At 41.1% G+C, this 21,673-nt stretch overlaps 1 long non-coding RNA gene across 1 annotated transcript; it reads left to right on the top strand.

Moving 5' to 3' along the window:
• Window positions 1-946: 946 nt before the first annotated feature.
• On the top strand, window positions 947-3,269 carry LOC134472609 (uncharacterized). Its single transcript, XR_010042498.1, has 3 exons — window positions 947-1,049; window positions 2,301-2,485; window positions 3,046-3,269. It is a non-coding gene; the product is annotated as an uncharacterized LOC134472609 (long non-coding RNA).
• The last annotated feature ends 18,404 nt before the right edge of the window (window positions 3,270-21,673 follow it).

Genomic DNA, 21,673 nt, shown 5'->3' with positions numbered 1-21,673 from the left:
CAGAAGGAGCAGGATGCTAGGGCAGAAAGCAGTGCATTTGCTTAACTATCTGCAGGTGCATTAGGACTCCATATCCAATAAACCTGGACTCCAAATCCAGTAAACCTGAAGGCTGCATGTGAATACATCCTAAAAAATCCCAGGCACACAGTGTTCATGCTGCTCACGGTGGGTGAATGTCAGTTCACAACCCTGACTGCAGTGGGGTTAGGTAGAGTCCGAGGCACACATCCCCAGTTGAGACAGGCTAAGGTTGCGCTTTCTATATCCTGAGCCTCCTGAAGGAGAGATTTCCTTCCTGGCATCATGCTTCGGTGTGCTTGGCCCACGTGGTGCCAAACAATCCCACAACCATGATCGATCCACAGGCCAGCCCTAGAGATCTGTACTCCATCCTGGAAGCCACATAGTGCCTACTTATCACTCTCCCAGGGGTTTCCAGCACCACCCTCCCAGCTCCCCACTATAGGAGAAGGCAGTGCAGAGACTTTCACCTGGGCTTTGAAATTCCTATGCTGCTCAGAGGATACTATGTGCTCTCATGGTTGGACCCACGAATCGAAGCTGCTAATGGAGATCTGAACCCACTCCCAACCCTGTTGGTCTATTGGAGTTTGTATCCCTGTCACTCCCTGTCACCTAAGAAAGTGTGACCTGTGATGTGCAGGCGAGTGTCTCTGGCTGAACTGTCATAATTCACAACTCCATTTACTCAGCCTTTGCCAGGACCCTTAACAACAAAGGCTTCACTGCATTGGATGTGAGGAAGACATAAGCACGGAGAACTGCCGAGGACAGGAAGTTCTGCTGGGGAGGCATCTCAGGGCCCAGATCCACACAACGTTGCCCAAGCACCCTTACCCAACTGTGGCTTCAACTATGCAACAGAAAATAAGCCAGGAAAAAAACCCTGCATTATGACACCCCTCCAAGTGGCCCTTAAATAGGACAAGTCCCTTGCATATTGTGGTTCGTGTCGCTTCTTGAGACCAGGAAAGAAGACCATTGTCGGTGCACCTCCTCTGCCTGCCCAGCTTCAGTCCAGAGCAGTAAGTACTGCAAACAGCTTGTGTATTTTCTCTGTACTTGTGTCCTGGAAGCTGGCTGCCGTGTGACCCCTAAAGGGAGCACAGATGCTGGGCTCTTCTAGTGGGACTCTTGTGACCACTGAGGAGAATCACCTCTGCAGGGGTCATGAGAAATGTGAAGGTTCTCATCGAAGCACAGGTGTCCTATGCTTCCAACTTAGTAGAATCCACACTGGATTCTTAAAATTTTTTCATGTTAGCAATATCTATTCATGTCTTTTAATCAACATGTTTCTTGATTGCTTTTGAACTGTGTCAGTTTCTCATAAATTCTGGATATAATTTGTAAATCTTTTACTATTTCTTGATTTTCCTCTCTTGCTAGGCTATTGCATGCTCTGCACTTTTCAAGTTTTCTAATCTGATGGGATCCCACTTGTCTGCTTTTTCTTTAGTGGCTTGGGATGCTGCTATCCTATGCTGGAAGTCACTGCCTAGATCTATGTCCCCAGTTTCATCTCTTTATCTTCCTTTAAGAACTTAAGTAGTTTACTAGGTTACCTTTAGATCGGTAAGCATTTGGATTCAGATCCAGCTCCGGTTGCACACTTACACCCAGTCATCAGCCTGTGCACTGCGGATACACAGAGTTAAACTGTCATTCATATCTTGGAAAAGATAGAAAAAATAAGAAATTCAATGTGCTAGATCAACTCTCTGCCTAGGGTATGACTGAGTTCACCTTGCCCATCACCCAATACTGTAGAGGTTCTGCACTTGCTGCTGAAGGACTCCCCTCAACTACTAGCCCTAAAACCCTCTTCCTGGGGTGAAAATAGGAAGGCCTGGGAAGAGATACCTATTTGCAGCACTAGGACACAGAGCTGATCTAGAGACTACTTCCTCCCAGTAGCAGGGTGCACAGTAGAAATGGATTCATTAACACTCTGAGCACAGTGAATGAAACCAAAATTTTCTTTTAAGTTTTCACACAAAAAGTAAGTATTCAATCAAAGGGGGAGTGAGAAATATACAGCCACAGCTCAGGCATCAGTATCACTAAAAGCCTGAACTGAGAGAGATTGAGAAGACACAGCCAAGGCCTTGTGAAAGCTGTGAGACCATGTAACATCCAAGGAAGGCTAGAGCCATAGCAGCTCTCGCTGGAACCATCACACTTCTGCTCACTGTCCCCTCTGATTCAGCCCCATCCCCACAGGACAGTAAATAAAGGCTGACTTCTTCTCTCTATCTTCCTTTCCCATCTTCCAGGTGATTCCCAGCCATGAGAACTCTTGCCCTCCTCCCTGCTTGTCTCCTGCTGGCCCTGATACCACTGGCTGAGCCTCGCCCAGGACTTACTGACCAAGTTGACATTGAGATGCTCAGTGAGGGAAAGGACCATGTCACTGTCCTCTCCTTCCTAGAGGAAAAAAGTACCAGTGTTAGAGATGCAGGTGAGAGAAGTTAGCAGCACAGACATCAGGTTCAAGTGGGAGGTTGGAAGATGGACTCCAGAATTGGGTTTATATTTCAGTGACTACTTACCTGCTTTACCTGGATTTTCTTATTAACAGCTCAGTGAGTCCATGAAACATTCTCCAAGAAAGATTTGATTCCAAGGCATTCTTGTGACGATCACCTGGGTCAACACATGAAAAGACCTGCAAACTAGTTCTATCAAGATCTGAGTGTAGACTTAGCCATAGGGAGAATATTTCTTTCTGTCTATTGGGAGGATCTATAGTAACTGAACATGAGTGTGAGGACTTGTTCACATCAATATGCTGTAGGGGAGGAGCAGGGGTAGTGGAGACACATGACATGGGTCTGTCATCTCGGGTCTCATTACCCAGGGAGAATCCTGTGTGTTTGCCCCTGTGTCTGTGGTTCTCCATTCAGTTCTCCATAGTGCATTAAGCCCTGGATGCCACCCCACACAGAAGATAGTTGCTCAGGACTTGCTTTCCATCAGGGTTGCACAGAACTTCAGCTCTGCTACTCTCTCTGTCCCCAGGCGCATGGGCACACCGGCGCTGCCGATGCAAACTACGCTGTGGTTGTGGAGAACTCACCCTAGGATAATGCCCATGCTGGAATCGAATCTACAGATCGTGTTGCCACTAACCATCCTGTGAAAAACAAAATTTTGTAGCTTGCTTTGAGGCCTAGGAGAATTGAAAACATCTCTCACCTATGTCTTCCTTTTTTTTTTTTCTTCAATAAATTGCTTGGAATTGCTCTGCGTTGGTTACTTTCAATTTTCCTATGGAGTTACCTGACACTCTGATAGGAAACTAACACAATCTTAAATGACACTCTTCTACACAAACCCTTGGCACCAAGCACTAAGACTTTTAAGAATGAGGCCAGATTTCAAGAACAAAGAGAGTAATAGAAATAAAGCAAGGCTGCACACCGCTGGAGCAGGAACTCCTCTCTTTTGACTCTTCTGTCATTTGGTTGATTCTCAAAGGCCATTCCCATGACACAGGCAAGACAATCCATGCTGAGGTAAGATTGATACAGGGTAATGCTTTAACATTTTAAAAAAATAAAGTATTTTTCCAATGTGATGATATGTTCCTGAACAAAGAAAAGACATATATTTTCCGTTTAAACTGGGGCTGTTTCCCCTGCACAGTAATAACTTCATTTTCCATTTTAAATGTTTTGTCAAAGACTGTACTGAGTGGAAAAACAGCAGTTAACCTTACTGAGTTACACTCATCTGCAATAGCTTCTACTCACGTCTGTTAAGGCTGCATTTGTACCCATAACGTTAGTTTTCAAAATGACAAAATACAGGTGCAAAATTCCTCAGCAACAATTCACAACATGCGCCTTCTTGGTTACTGTTCACCTACTGAAACACTGACACCAGCTGTGAAATACAGCTTTAAATAACTTTCCAGGCAGAAAAGAACGTATTGAAGTCTGTGATCCCAGATATCCAGGTTTCCCATCGGTGCTCAGGCTGGTGAGGATCTCACATTCAGGATGTGGGGCAACTCTGATGCTTCAGGCAAGGACCTGGGGCTCAGGAAAGGACAGCATCATCTGTGCCCCACCTAAGCTCAGAGTCAGGATGGTGCGATCACAGCCCTGCCTACTGCCCTGTGGCCAAGACTGTCCCCACTGACATTAGGGCTCTGAGGGCAGCAACCTTCAGGGAATTTTCCTCTTTTCTGACAATAGGGCATGCCCACTGCTAGCCCTGATCTCTGTAGGGCCAGTCCTATACTTTTGAGGGGTGAAGTGTAACTTGCTTTTCCCTTCCCAGATGCTGACAACTGCATGTCTTTCCGTTACCTCTCCACATCACAGCCTGTAAAGAACCCTGCATGGGTCTGAGATGCCAGGGCTAGCATTGATTGAATAACTTCCCATGTGTGACTCCATAGCACAAGTGCAGAAAAAGAATGTCTGATTACACATGCCAGCTCTTACTGAGCTGACCACTGGTAGTGTGGCATGACGTCATAGGGTGACAGAGAGCCTGCTGTTTTCAGGGAAAGGCAGCCTGACTCAGGACCACTACCTTTTGACACTAGAACACTGTAATACTGGGCTCAGACACAGCCATGAGCACAAACAACAGCCATAAATCCAAGACCCCTGCAAGTCAGGGTCCTCTTTTCCAGTGGCCCCTCTACTGAAACTCTGAGGAGAGTCTCAGCATCAGAAGATCTGTATGTCTATCAGTCTGTTTGTGTGAGGATAGTGTGAGGACCAGTCCCCACCATATCCGTGAACCTCCACAGAGAGCCACAGAGGACAGAGGAAATCTCTGGGTCTGGCACACACGCACACACACACACACACACGAGCATTTCCTCCTTGGGTACAGGATGAAGGTCTCACACCAGGATTCAGGCAGAGGAAGTCAGGCTGCTGCTCAAGGTCCCAGTGATGACCAATGACATGGTTTTTGTCCTCCATGTACTTATCGCTATTTCCACTTGGGTAATGAGACCAGTCCTGCTTCCCCCTCCCAGCATCCATCCTTCACCCCATGCATCCAGTCCCCTCTAAGGGGCTGTAGACTCTCCTCAAATGTCACTTTTTCACTGAGCTCTCTCCTGATTTCCATAATTTAAATTGCACCACATTCCCCAACCATTTTTATTTATTTCTCAGTACACAATAAAAACAATCCCTCATATACACATTTTATTACAGGATTTCTGCAGCAAATCTTCCTGTAACTAGAATTAAAGCTCTGTGCTTTGTCATCATTGCACCTACTTTTTCCATAGGTCCTTCATATGTAGTTGGTGAAGCAAAAATTTTTATCAAGTTCATCAATGTGTTTCAACTCTACTTAGCTTTATGAATTTATATTACTATACCCAAAATAGGAAAGTACAGATATAAGCAGATCTCTATGTTATTTTATGACAGGTTACATTTTAAGAGCTAAATGATATCATATACAACTAAAAGTAAGAAAACATACAAAATTTTTTTGTTTGCTTTTTAGTACTGAGGATCAAACTCATGACCCTGTGCTTGCCAGGTAGATGCTTATGCCACTGAGCTAAATTCCTACCCAGAAAAATATAAAAATATTAATTTTAAAATCTCTGATAGTAGATAAATGTGATATCATAACATGAAAGAAAAGGATAGATTTTGTTGTGCATCTTACTCAAAGACACAACAGATACAGACAACCTGGATACAGCAGGAGAAAGGGAAGAGCAACCCTGAGACGGAAGTAGAGATGTAAGTGCAGGGCATGATAGCTCGCAGCTAAGGCCATCAGCGCTGAGGAAGAGCTAATGGGAGGTAACAGGTGAAGGTCTTCCTAGAAGACATCTCAGGACACCCTGTCCACCTATGGGATAAGGAACAACAGGAGCACCTCAACCAGTGGCAGCTGTGACATCCGATTTAAGCCATGGCACATGGTAACTCCAGGGACAAATATCACAATAAGATGGGAAAGAATCTCCAAAAACAAAGGCAAATTGGAAGCTTGCAGTAAACTCCTAAAATCAAAAATGCCATGCCTGTAAACAACTTATATACTAAATAGCAGCAGAATATTTGGTATATTTAGGCAAAATGAGTCACTGCTGTGAAAAGACAAGGACATCAAAAGGAAGTCAGGTGTGGAGCCAGCCCTCAGAAATGTAATTGACTTAGTCCCCTGCAAACGAAGAAGCCTGAAATACTCTCTCCTTCCCCCACCCCCTTCTCTCTTGGTCCAGGGCCTTGACTATGACTTCTTCAAGAATATTATGAATGTTATGCCAGAGGAAGGGAGCTAAAAGCCTCCATCATTAATCTCAACACAAATCTAAGCAACAGTTGGGAAGGGAAACATTAATTTCTTTGATAAATATCCATTTTTAAAAAGTTGTCCATATAAGAGAGTGAAAGTGTCTAAGGAAAAATATAAATGTTTAAAAAATGTTATTCCTTGAATGTTTGAAAGTATTATTTTAGCGTTACTAAAAATGAAAGGCCTCTAAAAATCACCTAAATTCTGAAGAAACAAGGTGGTGTTTATGAAATTGTGGCCATATTGGTGATCTGAAGATGTCCATAAGCTCACTAATTCCAGCCTATTTAAAGAAACTCAGATTTTTTTTCCTTGAAACACCTCCCCAGGAAAGCAATACCAATGCAATGCTTGGTGCTCAGGGACCTAAACCTGATGCTCATCTCTAACCTGTCAGACTCTGTGCCTGCCTCTCACTTAGAAGCAAACTTAATTCTCAAAGGCAGCACTGCCACCTGCTCTGGCCAAGACATGCTACTGTAGCGACCTCTGCTCAAGTTGTCTATAGGGCTGACTTCATCAGTGAGGGCAATGGGCACTGGGTCAGCATCTTATGACTGAGCAGGCTTCAGTAGGAAAAGACATCAGAGCTAAAAAGAAGAGAATATTCAACTGCTGGCCTTAACAGAACACTTTTCAGTAGAATCTATTTGCCTGGTCATTGCTCACACCTAGATATGGGAGCAGACACTGGGTAAACAAAGAAACACAAGGAACAAAGAGAAGGTCAGCATGCCTCAGGCACCTCATAGCATTCTTTATAAATCTTGGGAGAACAATGCCCTGGTGGATTAAAAAGGGAGACTATATACTTATGTTCTACTTGTTCAGCAAAAGCAGGATGGCAGAGAAATGACCCTTGAAAACTGGGTTTAGATGTCAGTTTTTCATACGTGTAGGGGGAAAGAAGAGAAGCAGGGATAAAGATGGAGTCATAGGAAACTCAAATAGGTAAGACTCTTATGAGGGCAGAAGATCACAGTGAGTTCAGGGGACTCTTTGATATTCCACAGACCCAGGACTTTATCTGGTACTGCGCACTCCATCTATTTACTTGATATCTACTTTTAATCCATAAGTTATTATGCAAAAGTGGTAAGCCTCCTGTGTAAATGCTCATCAATATTTATCTGCATAAATATTTGTAAATGGCTATGTGGGCTGCTTTGCATTACAATGCATTATTTCTAGAATACAATAAGAACCCTTATTAGTTCCAAGATAAGCTACACAATTTCCTGTTAGATAAAAACTGATAAATACACAGAAGTTGTGATCCACTTGGTTATATCAAGTCATATGAGTAGTAGCTCTGAGGTGGGATCTCCAGATGGTCATATAATCACAGTCTTTCCCAGAAACACATGAGACAAGTTACCTGAACAACTATCACACCGCAGGATAAAAAAATTTCAGAGGACACCACCTTAATTAGAACCTTTCCTGTGGTTATAAGTCAATTCAGCTCATATAAATTAATGCCCAGTTTAAACACAAAACAAAGGCATAGTGCATAGTGAGCTCCTATGATCCAATGGCATGTCTCTGGGAAGAACCGTAGAAGCCAAAGCTCTTTCTGGGTGTATTGATCTCATCTATAGCATTTCATGCAAAGCTTTGTGTCCTCCTTGTCTATGAGGACCTGGGAAAAGGCACCTGGGAAATGAGTGTTGGGGTGCAAGTACCCAGTTATTTCCAGTCCTAAGCAGGTCTTCTTAAAGCACAATTGCGGGGCCATGCCACTCAGGTCTGAGGCAGGAGCTCTGGGACAGGAGCAGGATTTGTGTTTCTAGCATGAGCACTAGTGGCACCCATGGTCCTGCACCAGACATACCAGAGTCCCTTGCTCTGGTCCTGGAAAAAAACACTGTTCTCACGGAGACACCTGAACCTAACAGTACAGCCTGATTCCCTGATCTCTCAATGGCAGGGACCCTCCTCATTCTCCTTTACATTCCCACACTCAGCCTGGATCATAATCTCAGTCTTTTGTAGCCTGCGGTTGCTCTTGTGTGAAAATCCTAGCGACCCTTACCACCTCACCAGTCTTCAAGCTTTATCACTGGGCAACGTCACCAGGTCTGTCACTCCACAGCACTACTGCAGTGCAGTTCCCACAAGCCCCACTCTGCCCAGTTCACTGGCCAGTCTTCAGAGATGCTCCTTGGCTACCGAGCTGGTCCAGGTTCCGTTCATCACTACATCTAGACCTCCACTCAGTTCCTTTTGCACCTGCCCCGTATCCACCTGCATGTCTAATGCCAAGAAGAAAACAATTTCACACTGATGGAACAATCACTGTCTTGCCAAGAGAAGTCTGAAAGTGAGAGTCCATCTGAATCAAGGGCACTGAGATCTTTGCTCTACCCAGAAGTTTTCCAAAGGTTAAACTCTGTTTTCCCAACCTCCAAAAGAGAATAAAATGACATCACGTATTCTCATTTCTAGAAAATCTCTTTGAGAAATCATGTGATTGATTTTTCAACTGTGGAGTTAGAAATCCATTTTATAATGGGCAAAAAGTTCAATGTAAAAATGTATAAAACTCCTACCACTATCATGCAGCACAGCTATTTAAAATCAAGGGTTATTTTAAAAACCTGTTATGAAAAAGAGGCCTTATTAATAATGTGAAACTCTAGAAACATAGAAAGAACAAGTCAATAAATCATGTTACATAAATCATTTTTTCATGGAAAATTTTAGAACAAATATCTCCCCAACTATCCTGGTCAAGGTCTACACTAACAGCTTGATTCTCAAGCAGTCAGACACAACTGACACTGTATTTGGGCCTCAATTATTTATAGACCACAGACACTGAAAGAAAATGTAGTTGGTATCTGTTCTTTGATTTGTTTGTGCCTGTAGTCACATCTTTTTAAATTTTTTTTTCCTATTTTAATGCCCATTTCTTGAGACAAAACTCACCGTGAACAGCTCTCTTTTTTTTTTTTTTTTTTTTTTTGTCTTTTTCCTTTTTATCGGTACCAGGGATCGAACTCACAACTACCTGCTTGCAAGGCAGGCGCTTATGCCGCTGAGCTAAATCCCCAGCCCCAGGAACAGCTGTCTTTACCACTCTACGAAATTTCTTGTTAACCCCATGAACTTCTTCCCTTCTGAGCTGCGGTGCCCACGCCCAGGATCTCCACATCTTCACCATCACTTCCCAGTAACTTCTGATTCTAGCTGTCCTGTGGTGAAAGTGTAGAAGTTCTTGATCTGCATTTTCCTGCTGAATGAATATTTCAAGCATATTTTCACAACACAATTGACTCTCTGATTATTTTCCTTCAAAAAATTATTTTGAGATATTTTCCCAATACTTAGATGAAGTTTATTTTTTTTAAACTATCAACTTAGGGGATCTAGAAGTATGTCCATCAGATATATGATTTCTAGAATTTTTTCAAACTTTTGAGTTGTCCAATCATTTTCTTTTCTTTTTATTTTCTGTTTTCATTTGGTTTCTGGTACTGAGGATTGAGCCCACTGAATTACATTCCTGAGACCTTTTGTTTTACTCTGACATAAGGTCTTACCAAGTGGCTCAAGCCGACATGGAATTTGCCACTACCCTGCCCCATGAGCCCTTTGGAGACCCTGGAATTATGAACAGCGATCACTGTACTCAATAATTTTCTGATTAACACCCTTCAAAATTCAGCAGCTTATAAGTCTGTTGGTATAATTATATTTTCCTCTATTGTTCAGGACTTGGAATTAATGGTCAGGTACAACAAGTCAGTGTTTAACATGAGGTTCTTTTTCAATGAGTTTCGCAGTCTAAAGTCGGAAGTTCAAGTCTCTGATTCATTGGAGATGAATTTCACATAGGTTTTGAGTTAGAATCCAACTTCTCTCTGTTGTTATTGGCTACTTAACCTGAAATCATTGCTTGAAAGACTTCATTTTCCCCATGCATGAGTATTAATATTCTTGAAGCAAACCAGTTCAGCATGACCACATTTCTTTTGGGGGAGCTGTTACATTTATTCTGTAGATCCCTGTGCTTATCTATAAGCAAGTATCTCACAGTGAGGATTACTACACTGTATGCTAAATTTCAAATTACAGCCACATATTTCTTCATCAGAAGCTATTGAACAGCCTATGTTTCCAGAAATTTCAAAGAAGTTTAAAAATCAGTGTTTCAGTTTTCTACAAAGACAGCAGCTAGGATTCTGAAAGGAACTGATTTGCCATGATATTAATTTGACAGAATTCTCATCATGATATTAAGTTTTCCAAAGCAAAAACATAAGACACTTTCCATCTACACGCAAATCTTAAAATCTTCTTCAACAGTATCTTATAACTTTCTGGACTGAGCGCTGCATTTTTAAATTAAACATTAGTCCATTGTTCTTTTCCATATTATTGAGGTCAGAATTTTTCAACGTGATAGTGGACTCACTGGCACAGTGTATAAAATGTCAATATTGGTGCCTTGATCTTGTTTCCTTCAGCAGTACCGAACTTCTCTGTTCACTTTAATAGTTGTTGGCAGATCCCTTGGAATTTTCTACATAAAACGTTGCACACTCTTCAAACAAAGATCCTTTTCTTTCCAGCTGGGGGTGTTTTACTTCTTGGCCCTGCCCAGCAGCGCTGGCTGTGTGGAGCCTGCAGTGCACTGTGAAGTGAACTTGTGAGTGCGGATTTCCCCAACTCCACACTGGCCTTAAGGTGCCACAGTGTCTCCTCTACTGCACACCTGCGTCTGTGGTTGTGGCACGCCCATGTCACACTGAGCAATTTAATCCACCTTGTACTCTCCATGTCTTGTCAGGAAGCAGCTGAATTTTCAGTTACTTCTTCTGTGTTCATTGATGCCAACTTGTAGACTTAGTTATTTTAATTTTATTAATCTGCAATAAAATGATGTTGGTTTTAAGCACCCTCATTTTTATCCTATACATTGCCTGGACTGCAGTATCCTTGTGTGCATGTATATTTGTTTGTCTCTCTTTGTGTGGGGAGTAATGGGAACCAAATCCAGTGTCTTCACACTGAGTTACATCCCAAGTCCCATTTTTGTGTTTTTTTTTTTTCTGTTTTAAGAGAGCATCTCATTAAGTCACTGAGTGGCGAGGGTTGGGATCAAAATCTCAATCCTTATTAAAAGAAACAGACTGGCAGAATGGATCAAGAAACAAAATCCAACCACATGCTGTCTAAAAAAAACATCTAACCCAAAAAAGGATATTCACCTACTGAAAGTCAAAGGGTGGAAAACAATTCTTTACACAACAGGATTCCAAACAAAGGCAGGAGAAGCAATTCTGTTTGTAGACAATGCGAATTTTAAACCAATAATAATCAGAAGAGATGAAGAAGGTCACTACATACTGGTTAGGGGAAAACTTCAAAAGGAAGTGATAACTATCTTAAATATATATGCACCAAATTCCAGAAGACCCACTTACATAAAACAAGTATTAACAGATATGAAAAACCAAATTATCAGTAACACAATTATAACAGAGACCTTAATACACCATTGACACCAAGGAACAGATCAATCAGACAGAAAATCAGCAAAGAAATAACAGAACTGAATCACACCTGTGAACAAATGGACTTGATAGACATATACAGAGTGTTCTATCCAACAACGTCAGAATACACATTCTTCTCAGCAGTACATGGGTCATTCTCTAAAATAGGCCATATATTATCTTACAGAACATATTTAAATAAATGCAAAAGAGTTGAAATTATTCCTTGCATGTTATCATATGATAGCACTATGAAATTAGAAATTAATGATGAAAGATACTGCAAAAATCCCTCAAACACATAGAAACTTAATAACACACTCTTGAGTAATCAGTGGGTCACAGGAGAAATTAAAGAAGAAATTAAACAAGACAACAGGAGGGTAGCACGGCAGAGACAAAACAATATATGCTGGTTGTAGACATTAATGCACATGGCCTCACTTTAGCAATGAAAAGAAACACAAGAAGAATAGATCAAGGAAAAAGATCCATTGATATACTGTATAAAATAAACACATTTAACTGGGGAGCAAATTCATAGACTGAAAATCAAAGAAAAGAAAGCAATTGTTCCACGTGACAGGAGACCAGAAAAAAAAGCAAGAGTAATGTGCCAATCAACAGAAGAATGGATGAGAAAAATGGTATTTCCATGCAATGGAAAGCAACCCAGATACAGAAAGGAAAAATCTCAAGGCTCTCATAGTAAATAGACACATCTGAAGAAAATGTTCAAGAGTGAAACAGTTTGAACTCATACACGTGAACCTTAGAATAAAAAACATATGGAGTTAATGGGATCTAAAAGCAAAATAGTTATTGTAAGAGTGATAGAGGAGGAAACACCTGGGAGGAAAGGTAGAAACTACTGTTAATTTCTATTGTCTTGTCTTGAACTCTTGCACTTTCTTCACAATTTTGTTGGGTTTGGCTTTGCTCCGTCTTCTTTTGTTACCTTTTACTCTGTCTGTTGTTAAGAGAAGCAATATTGAACGCAATAGGATATATTATGGCAATGATGGTTTCTTTTATATGGTTTTGAAGTCTTATAATTCATTTGTTTAATTGGTTTTATTCTGTTTTGCTTTGTTTGATTTTATTATGTGTAATTTTGTGAACAGTATTTTGAAGAACACTAGAAACTATGGTAGCAATTGCAGATTTTCTATCAGCTTGTTTTGAAGTCATATCACGCTTTTCTACTTCTATTTTGATTATCTTTATTATTCTATTTTCATTATTTTGTTGTTCTATTTTGATTCTTATTTGATTATGGTAACCACTCATGATGTCCTCTTGTCATGAAGTCATGCACTGCTTGCATTGTTCTGTTCTCATTTGATTTGTTCTATTTTGTTTGTTTTGTTGTCATTTGTTTTATTCTCTTTAAGATAAAGTTTTTTAAAAACCTACAAAATTTTATGGTGGGCTCCACTCATGCACCTATGCAATAGCACACCAGAAATCATTTTTCATAACTGAAGCGCTTTATGTACAATGAGCATTTCTTCCATCTCTGCCCATACCTGCCTCTTGCTTCAGGACCTGATCGTTCTACTCTGCAATTCTATTGGTTTGACTGTTTTAGATTTCTGAAATATCTATAAGTGAAATTTTGTTCTCTCTCTACATTTGCTTACTTCACTTATAATATCCTCTGGGTTGTCCCACAGAGCTGCCTTTGAAAACCTTTGTCTTTCTGCAACTGAGTACTATGTCACTGTGTGTCATTTGCAGTTTCTCTTTTCCCACATGATAGTGAATTACTGAAATCTTAGGTTGATGTTATTTATTGGATATTGAGAACAAAGCTGCAACAATGAAGGGAATACCAGGATCTCTCTAACGTACAGCTTTTAAATCACTTCCTTCTTTTTTACTTCTGTGTCTGGATATATGAACTCTTCTGATAGGCACAACTTTGCCCGCAATTTCCTTTTACACTGTACAGCAGTGGTCTCCAAACGCAGGTCACAGAGCAGTACTGGAACCAGGTCAAACCAGACCCAACAGCAGGAGATAAGCACAGGCCATTGGGCATGATTCCTTCTCCATGTACGAGAGCTCACAGCTCTCCTTACTGCCTGATTACTGACTTCAGTCATCTCATAGGCAGCACTAGATTCTCAGAGAAACAAACTCTACAAATCAGGGTGAATGTGAGGAATCTCACTGCAGACTCCTCTGAATCACCCCATGCCATCCTCAAAGCATACCACTTTCATCCACAAAAGAGTGAAACTCCTCATTCATGGTGCCAAAAAAGGGTAGGGAACACAGTCATAAAGTCCACAGAGTGTTTCACCATACCACCTCTTCAGAATTCTCTGAAGAAAATATTTCAAAGAGAAAACCAAAGGCCACAAGCAAAAAACAACAAGAAAAATAAGACAAGTAGTTAAACAAACACAAAAGGTAGGGAACCAATAACAGTAAAATAACATGAAAAAGAAATGCCAATGTATATTTAACATACACAGTCTCAACTCACCAATACGAAGGAAAGGACTGACAGATTGAATCAAGAGGCAAGATCCCTCTCTATACTGCATTCAAGAAACACATTTTTTTAAAATTTTATTTAAGCAGAAAAAGAAAAAAAAGCGGAGAAAGGGTACAAGTTATACAGAATTTCAGAAAAATAATGAACAGTAGGAAATCACTAGTTAATGGATTCCATATTGTCATCTTAGAAATATTTGTTCAAGTTACAAAACAAAAGCTCATATAGTGGACATTCAAACAGTAAGACCAAACAGTTCTGTTCAATGATCCAACAAAACTCAGTAATATCATTGTCTATCTTATACACTTAAATATACATGCAATTATATCATTTAGAGCACTTTCTTTTCCTCTCTTTTGTACAATGACTATTACACATTTTGGGTTTTATTGCTTCCACAGTTCTTATTACTTTTTTTGGAAGAGTGTAAAACCAAATGTGACATAACAGAACAGAGTCGGTCAAATCAAAAGGGTGGACATAATAGATAATGTAAAAACATAATACAAGGTGATCAACAATGGTTACCATAATGCCTCCCGCTATCTCTAATAGAATTGCCTATATCATCAGTTATAATAAAATTGAACAAAACAGTAAAGAATGAAACCAACAAAACCAAAACATTGGAGACATTAAAGGTCTTCAAAAGTAGATAATAGTCAACCATAATGGGTGTCATAATGAATCCCACTATCTTCACAGCTGTTGCCTATACTTTTGAACCCAGTACTAATCAAGCAAAACACAATAGAGGGACATCAGTCAAAACAAGATGATGAGAGCAATAAAGGGCTTCAAATCAAGTTAATGGTAAATCAAAATAGGTTACTATAAGATATCCTGCTATTTTTTTATTTAATTTTCCCTTAATTAAAAGGATAAAAATAAAAAAGTAAATAACATGGAGATTGAGATAGAAGAGGGCATAACAAAACAGCGCAGAAAAAAACATAACCATTTAAGGAAAATAGTGTTTTACCACCAGATAATCCTAACATAAAAGTAGTTACCATATTGTCTCTTTCCTTGAAATCTTTGAGTATAACTTCGTATACTGTAGCATCAAATATATCAAAACAATGTAAAACCATTTAAGAGAATGACAGTATTACAGGGTATTTAGAATCAACTAACAGAAAATGAACAATGGTTTCTGTATAATCTCCTTGTCCATAAAAGTTTTTGTTTGTACTATCACATATAATAAAATCCAATAAGATACAACATGCTAAGACCAATGGAGACAGAAGAGCAAAAGCTTGATGAGACGTCAAAACAAGTTGATACTAAATCAGCATTACCTATTATGATGTCGTTTTCTCCAAAATAGCTGTTCCTATCATCCAGTCTTCTCTGCCTCATTTCTGTTGAGCTCTTTTTCTGTCATTAGTTGTCAGTTTGTCTTCTTCACTTTGTTTTCTGCTCCATTCATTGTGGCCTCTCTGCCACTATTTCTGGATTCTTTGTATTTTTTTTTTTTAGAATATATTCAGCTCTGTAGAGCTGAATTGGTGGTTGCATATTCCCCTAGCTCCTCTTTATCCTGGAAGCACCTGCTTTTCCATCAATTTCCAGGGATAGTTGTGCAGGATATTTCAATCTTGGCTGGAGGTTATTATCTTTCAAAGCTTTAATTATTTCCCCCCATGCTCTTTGTGATTGGATGGTTTGTGCTGAGAAGTCTGCTGTAATTCTGATGGGTGTTCCCTTGTAAGTGATCTGTTTCTTGTCTCTGATGGCTTTTAATATTCTGTTCTTATATTGGATTTCTAGTATTTTGATTATTATATGCTTGGGTGTAGCTCTGTTGGGGTTGTAGGTGGCTGGGGTCCTGTATGCCTCATACATCTGAGTATCTTTATCTTTTGCTAAATTAGGAAAATTCTCTTGGATTATTTCTGTGAGTAGCTTTTGTAGTTCATTTGTTTGTGTCCCTACTTCTTCTTTTATGTTCTTAATTCTTAAGTTATAGGTCCTCTTATCATCTTCTAGTCTTTTTATTATTGCTGTTTGTTTCTTTGTCATTTTTAAGAAGTTTTTCATTTCATGCTCCCATGTTACAAATCTGGCCTCCAGTTCAGATAATCTATCCTTAGTTTCTTTCAAGCTGTTATGCCAGTTTTCAATAGAGTTTTTAGTTTCCCAGTAATCTCTTTGAACCTGCTTCACGTATTCTATGCTCTCTCTATTTTCTCCATCAAACAATTCTACCCTCTTTTTCTGTTCTTCCATTCCACCATCTGTTTTTTCTTGGGTGGTGCTTAGCATTTCTCTAACTATTCTGCTTATTTGTAGCTTCAGGTCATTAATAACTTCATTCCTAAACTCGTCTATGATGCTCTGGAGATAGCGCTTTATGTCTATTGGTGTGGTGTCCACTATTGCCTGTTTCTCAGGATTGGGGGCTGAGGAGCCTTTCTTGTTGCTCCCTCTTCCCATATTCTTTGTTCCTTATATATGCAAGCGTATATAGGAGGCCCAGCTTCCTTCCCTGTTGGCCACAGTCTGATTGAATTGTGCTGGCTAGGTGTTTTCGCCCACCACAGCGCACCAGGAGTTACGGACCAGGCAGCCTATGCAGGGCCCGCCCCTCCAGGTCTCCTTCAGGTACTGGAACCTGGGCTGTGCTAGCCTACTGGGTCTCAGCCAGCAGCGTCACATAGGCTAGGCACTGCTCACCAGGCCTGCTTGGGAGGGCGATATGTGACTGAAGTCACTACAATGCCCTGTTCCGGCAAGTCTGCCCGGTCCCAGAATGTCCTCTGTTGGAGCCTCCTAGATCATGGAAGAGTCCCAGTTTCTCTGACTCACCGCAGGTCAATGCACAGCTCCCCGCCCATCCTGCTCTCAACTCCGTTCACCGATTCCCTTCTCAGAGCTTTCACGCGTCTGTCTCCCTGCCGAGCCAATTCAGACATAGCCACACCGCGGCGGCAGGAAACCCAAATCTCAATTTCCAATGGCATGGGCTCCAGCTTCCGCGCTGAGGCTTTATCTGTTCCTGTTATAGCACCAGGATTGCATTCCAAGTTGGTTTCTCTCAGCCCAGTTCGTTCTTGGGTCAGCAGGGCATATCTCCACTTGCTTATGATTCCTTACTCTGCACCATTCCTGAATTCTAAGCTGGGTCTTTCAGAGAGCCTCCATAGCTGCTGCTATGTGTCCGCCATGTTCTCCCCAAGAAACACATTTAATTGAACAACAAATTCATAGACTAAAGTCATAGGATGGAGGGCTGGGGGTTTAGCTCAGCGGCATAAGCACCTGCCTTGCAAGCAGGCGGTCGTGAGTTCGATCCCCGGTACCGATAAAAATGAAAAAGACAAAAAAAAAAAAAAAGTCATAGGATGGAAAGCAATACCTCTGCCACAGGAACTCAGAGAAAAGCAGGATAAATAGTCTATTTGTAGAGAATATAAACTCCAAGCCAAGAATGACCAAAAGGGACAAAGTAGCTCACTGCCTGTTCCTAAGGGAAACTCCAAGCAAAAGACATAACCATCATAAATATATATGCACTCAATACTGGTGCACTGCCTACAGAAATAAATATTAACAGACATGAAAAATCAAATAAGAATTAATGCAATTGCAATGACAGACCTTTATACCTCACTCTCTCAAATAGATAACCTAGCAAAAAATTCAACATGGAAATATCCAATGTTACACCAAACCCATGAACAAATTAACTTAGTAGTTTTCTACAAAATATTTCTCTCTGCAACATCAGAATACACATTGTTCTTAGTGGCACAGGGATTGTTCTCCAAAACAGACCACATGGAAGCCCAAAGAATATATGCTTAAATAAACTCAGAGGAAATGAAATAATCCCCATGTATGATCCGATCATAGTGCAATGATATTGAAAATTTACAGAAAGACAAAACACAAAAACTACATAAATATATAGAAACTTACCAAGACCCTTGTAAGTAACTAGTGGCTCACAGAGGAATTTAAATAAATAATAAAACAGTGTCTACAATTAAATGATGATACTGATAAAATATCCCAAAACTTAGTGGATATACTGAAGCTATCCTAGAAGTGAAATATGTGGAAGTGAAATCTTACTTAAGGAATACAAAGTGAGTTCAAATACACAATCTAATGTTCAATCTCAATCTTCTAGAAATAGTAGAGCTGATCAAACCCAAGTCTCACATGAAGGAAGAAATTATAAAGCTAAGATCAGAAATTAATGCAATTGAGACTAAGAAAACAATACAAACATGTAATGAGTCAAAGAGTTGCTTCCTTGAAAGCTTAAAGAAAATAGATAAACCCTTAATCAAACTCATCACAGAAGACAGCAAAGACTAACATTCAAGCAATGATGGATCAAACTGGGGATTTCACAAAGAATCTGGCAGAAATCCAGAAGATTCTCAATATTTACTTTGAGAAACTGTATCCAAAAAGTTGGAAAACACAGAGAAAATACACAGAACACTGGACATATGATCTTCCATAACTGAGTGTAGAAGATATAAAACTTCTAAATAATCTGATATGTCAATGAAATTGAAAATGTAATTAAAAGCTTACACACAAACAAAAGCCCAGGTCCTTAGAGAATCATCACTGAATTCCACAAAAAATTTTGAGATGAAGAAATGCAGTAATGTTGAAACACTTTATTGAAATTGAATAGGAAGCAGTACTTCCAAAATCCTTCCTGAAAGCAAGTATCATTAATAATAAAACCAGAAAAAAAGATCCTACCATGAAACAAAACTACATGCCAATCTCCTGATGAACATAGACATCCGCAACACAAAACGGTTAAAAAACATTTTCACAAAATCGTCCATAAGGTTATAAAACATGACTAGGTAGGATTCATCCCAGGGATGCAGAAACACTTCAACATACACAGATCAATAAATGTAATACACCATATTTACAGGAACAGTGACCAAAATCACATGGTCACCTGAAGAGTTCCAGAAACAGCATTTGACAGAGAACAACACACTCTCATGATGAAAATGTGACAGAAAATTGGAATAGGTGTCTTCATCTCAATCTGATAAAAAACCATGTAGGACAAATCACCAGCTAACATCACACTACGTGATGAAAAACAGAAAGCTTTCATGCTAAAATCAGCAACAAGATAAGGATGTGCACTGTCACCACGCTTGTGTAATACAGTTCTGGAAACATCAGCCAGAGCAATTAGATGTCGATGTCCGCTCCCGGCTGGCAGGAAGGACACACGACAAAGTCTGGTAGTGGACAACCTTTTCTTTTTATTTTCCTTCTCCGTACAGCCTGCCCTGGGTTCTCCCAGCTGAAGCCTCCTCTGGTCCGCTCCCCGCGGCTCCTTTTGTGCTTCAGTCTGCCCCAAAGCCTCTACCGGTCCGCTCTCCGCGGCTCCTTTTGGGCTTCTACTTCCGGGCTTCTATCTGGCTTCTTCTTCCGCCCAGGGGTGGCACCGGTATATATACGGGTACAGTGTCCAATCATGTTAAAGTAAGCAAGGCAAGCTGATTGGCTAACATCATCAGTTGCCAGGCAGACTATATTGTTGAGCGGGTTGTTTACGCGGTAAGCAGGAAACTAACATATTCGATGGGAGGGGTAATCTACCTCAGGCCTCACTCTTTACTACAGGCCTCACGTCCGCCAAGTGAGGCGACCGGGCTCGGGGCTGCGGCTCCCAACATCTCCCCCTTTTTTATTTTTTATGAATGTGCGCATCGTAGCCCTTCCTGGACTGGGTGCAGAGGCTTATGCCCTATGCGTAGGCCCACCGTAGGTCCTTGGCTTAGACCCTGGTCGGCCGTCCCATGGTCTGCCAAGGCCCTGAGGCCCTCGTCCTTTTTCTAGGGCCAGGCACAAACTGGACGGAACCTGGATGCACACAAGCTTGCACTCATTTCCTCTCCGTAAAGAAATCCCCTCGGAGAGAAATTTAGACCTGGGCAGCATCTAACAGTCCAGCGGCTTACGTGCAGGATGGGGTAGGGCCTGGCTTAGGTCGAGTCATGCTGGGGAGGCACGCTCTTACCCGTCATTGACTCATCTACCCTGCTATATCATAATTTTTTAGAGGAGGAGTGTGGGAAGCTCACCGTCCCTAGACTCGGTCGTAGGCTAGGCGAGCGAGCCATGCATATGCCTGAGGATCTTCTTGTCCATTTTGGGCTACCGCTATTTCTATTCATCTTGTTGGTTGGTCTGTGATGGATCTCCAGTAGGGCAGGTCTGATCTTCAGTCGAGGGCTTTGTTGTCCGTGTCAGTCTCTCCGGTATCCACAGTGGTTCTCGTCCCGATTCCTGTGGGAAAACACAAACCGCGCCTCGGTTCCAGCTGATTACCGGATCCGGGCCCATCCATTGTCCTGTCAGGACATCTTTCCACTTCACCCACCCTTTATGGTTGGGGGAAGGGTTGCAGTGCTCCACAGCTGGGGAGCGATTATCATTATTTAAATTTAAAAAATTGTGTGTGAATAGTGCCATGGATAATCGTGCCTTTGGGGCCAGGCCTTGGCCTACTCCCCCTTTTTGTTTTTGTAAAATTTCTTTGAGGCTTCTATGAGCCCTCTCAATGATTCCTTGACCTTGGGGATTGTATGGGATACCATGTTTTAATTGAACCTCCATCATTTTGCAGAACTCATTGAAAGCTTTGCCTATATAGGCTGGTCCATTATCAGTTTTTAATATTTTTGGTTTGCCCCATGCGGCCCAAGCTGCCAGGCAATGATTGATCACATTAGACACTTTTTCACCTGTTTCTGCTGTTGCAAATATGACGCGAGAACAGGTGTCTGTGGAAACATGAACATATTTAAGAGTCCCAAACTCCTGTATATGTGTGATGTCCATCTGCCAAACATCACCAGGGATCAAACCTCGAGGGTTTACTCCCATCGGTATGGCAGGTTTGTATGTGGCACAGGAGTCACATAGTCGCACGATATCTCGTGCATCTGCTCTAGAAACATGGAAATGGTTTGCTAGTGTCCTGGCATTAACATGAAATTTATCATGGAAGGCACGGGCTCGCTCGATTGGTGTTAGTAAGGTAAAAATCCATAACGGGCGAGTGGCAGTATCAGCAGCCGCATTCCCCTGTGCCATGGGCCCCGGCAGGGATGTATGTGCTCTTATGTGGGTGGTGAAGACCTTATGGTGTCTGTTCTGAAGCAATGTCTGGATAGACAGGAACAGTCCAGCCACTGTGGAAGTGGATCTAATTAAACTGGCAGTCTCAAGCACTTGCATAGCATTGACCACATACCTAGAATCGGAGACAATATTAATGGCTTCTGAGAACCGTTCAAGAATCATTTTAACGATCTGCAGTTCCACCACCTGA

This window comes from Cavia porcellus, unplaced genomic scaffold (genome assembly GCF_034190915.1).
Source record: "Cavia porcellus strain 051 isolate PalLab524CR breed Dunkin Hartley unplaced genomic scaffold, mCavPor4.1 scaffold_24, whole genome shotgun sequence".
In the NCBI taxonomy this organism is placed as follows: Eukaryota; Metazoa; Chordata; class Mammalia; order Rodentia; family Caviidae; genus Cavia; species Cavia porcellus.
This window is presented reverse-complemented; position numbering and strand designations above follow the sequence as displayed.